Source organism: Sorex fumeus, unplaced genomic scaffold, assembly GCF_029834395.1.
Source record: "Sorex fumeus unplaced genomic scaffold, SorFum_2.1 ptg000169l, whole genome shotgun sequence".
Lineage (NCBI taxonomy): Eukaryota > Metazoa > Chordata > Mammalia > Eulipotyphla > Soricidae > Sorex > Sorex fumeus.
The window spans coordinates 6,329,733-6,332,310 of record NW_026606226.1 but is presented as its reverse complement, the minus strand read 5'-3'; the positions used below and the strand labels follow the sequence as shown (position 1 = coordinate 6,332,310).

The following is a 2,578-nucleotide window of genomic DNA, read 5'->3' as shown; positions in this document are numbered from 1 at the left end:
CAGGAGTGATTCTTGAGTGCAGAGCCAGGAGCAACTCCTAAGCATCACTGGCTGTGACCCTCCAAAAGCAAAAAAAAATTATGATTTTGAGCCAGAGAAACAGTAAAGGAGTTAAGGTACTTTCTTTGCATATTGTAAACCCTGGTTCAACCCTCAGCACAGCACATGGTCCCCTGAGCACAACCAATGGTCACTCCAGAGCACAGAGCTAGGTATAAACCCTGTGCACCACCTTGAATAGCCCAAGCTCTCTCTCCTCACATAACTATAAACTTTTATTATTTTAACTATAACCTTAAAAATTAAATCAGGGGTTCGGGCGGGCGGGCGGCGGCGGCGGGGCCGGTGGCATGAGCCGCGCGGCCGGCAGAGCGAGGGAGCCGGAGCCGAGCGGGGGTCATGGCCAGCACCGTGGTCGTCCGTGGGACTGACCATTGCGGCGGCAGGATTCGCAGGCCACTATGTTCTGCAAGCCATGAAACACGTGGAGCCCCAAGTGAAGCAAGTTTTCCAGAGTCTGCCGAAATCTGCCTTCAGTGGGGGCTATTATAGAGGTGGATTTGAAGCCAAAATGACAAAACGGGAAGCTGCATTAATACTAGGCGTCAGTCCTACTGCCAACAAAGGAAAAATAAGAGATGCCCATCGACGAATTATGCTTTTAAATCACCCAGACAAATGCGGATCTCCCTATATAGCAGCCAAAATCAATAAAGCTAAAGATTTACTAGAAGGTCAAGCTAAAAAATGAAGTGAACTTGAACTTCTTTACTAGTTTATGTATGCTCAAATTTTTATAATAAAATGCCTCTAAGCTACAAAAAAAAACAAAAACAAAAAAACAAAAAAAATTAAATCATGTAGGGGCCTGGGCATTGGGCATTCAAGCCCAATACATCAGGATCCTCCATGAGCCGTATTGTGGATTCACTACCAGGATCTCACCATTCTACAAAGAAGTGATTGTTGATGTCAAGAGAGGGGTGCGGCAGGGTGATACCATTTCACCGAAACTCTTCAGTGCCACCCTCGAGAACATCATGTGACGACTGGAATGGGAAGGAATGGTAGTGAAGATAGATGGTTGGCAACTACCCCACCTCCGCTTTGCTGATGACATTGTTTTAATAACACCAAACATCAGCCAAGCGGCACAAATGCTGGCCGACTTTGACCGTGAGTGTGGAAAGGTAGGACTACAGCTGAATCTTACGAAGACAATGTTTATGAGAAACAGCCTCATTCCTGACGCCCCATTCGCTCTCAACGGAACGACCATCTCCGAATGCAACAGCTATGTGTACCTAGGTCGAGAGGTCAACATGACAAATGACCTGGCACCCGAGCTGCGCAGGAGGAAGAGAGCGGCTTGGAACGCCTTCAAGAACGTCAAAGAAATAGCTAAGAGGACGAAGAACCTCCGGCTCCAGGCACATCTCTTTGATTCCAGTGTTCTTCCTGCATTAACATATGCCTCAGAGACCTGGGCCCTACGCAAACAAGATGAGAACGCCATTCAGGTCTCCCAAAGAAGAATAGAAAGAGCTATGCTTGGAATATCACGTTTCACTCAAATGAGAGAAAGAATTCGGAGTTCTGACATCCGTCGACGATCAAGAATCAGGGACGCTGTCTCATTTGCCAAGGTGTCGAAAATCAGATGGGCTGGTCATGTAATGAGATTTAAAGACAACCGTTGGACTAGAGCTGTTACCGACTGGATTCCACGGGATGTCAAAAGACCGCGTGGCCGCCCACCTACCTACCAGATGGTCAGACTTCTTCGTCAAGATCATGAACGATCGGTTTGAGGCCCTTCATGTTCCCGGAGCGAACAGATGCCATTGGGCTACACTAGCACGCGACAGGGACAAATGGAGACGTTACTGGTGCCCGCTCGAGCAAATCGACGACTAACGGGAAGTTAAGTGATCAAGTGATTAAGTAGGGGCCTGTAAGGTAGTACAGAGGGAAGGGCTGATCTTGTCTTCTATGCAGCTCATCTCAGTTCAGATCCCTGGCACTGCATATGATCCTCCAAACACTGCAAGTAGTGATCCCTGAGTACAGAGCAGAAGTACAGCTTGAGCACCATCATGTGAGGCTCAAACACCAAAAACAAACAAGCAAACAAAACAAAAAAACTCTCAAAAAACCCCCAAAGAAACCTCAAAACCAACAAAACAAAACCCCACACATTTATGTACTAGTATCTGTTATCAATAGGACCCACAGACGAAAAGTACTTTTATTGAATATAACAAATGTTCTGATTAACAATTTAGAATGTTTCCAAAACATGCATTCTCTTTTTCACATTATAAAAATATTCACTCAGATTAGAGGGCATCAAGTCAATTTTGTGAAAGTTCTTTATTTGTTTCTTAGTTGTCACTTTGGGGACCATAATGCAAAAGAAGTGCAGTCTTACAATCTTTCTAAAAAAGCAAAGGCCCATAAATCTTGTCACCTATCTTATTTATTTCATTTTGAACTGATGGGAATTGAACCCAGGACCTCACACATGCCAGGTAAGTACTCCACCACAAAACTACATCCAAGCTTCTTGTCACATGTT

General features: G+C 45.2%; 1 pseudogene; it reads left to right on the top strand.

The window, feature by feature from the left end:
• The first annotated feature begins 399 nt into the window (after positions 1 to 399).
• Positions 400 to 814, top strand: LOC130016811 (mitochondrial import inner membrane translocase subunit TIM14-like; annotated as a pseudogene).
• The last annotated feature ends 1,764 nt before the right edge of the window (positions 815 to 2,578 follow it).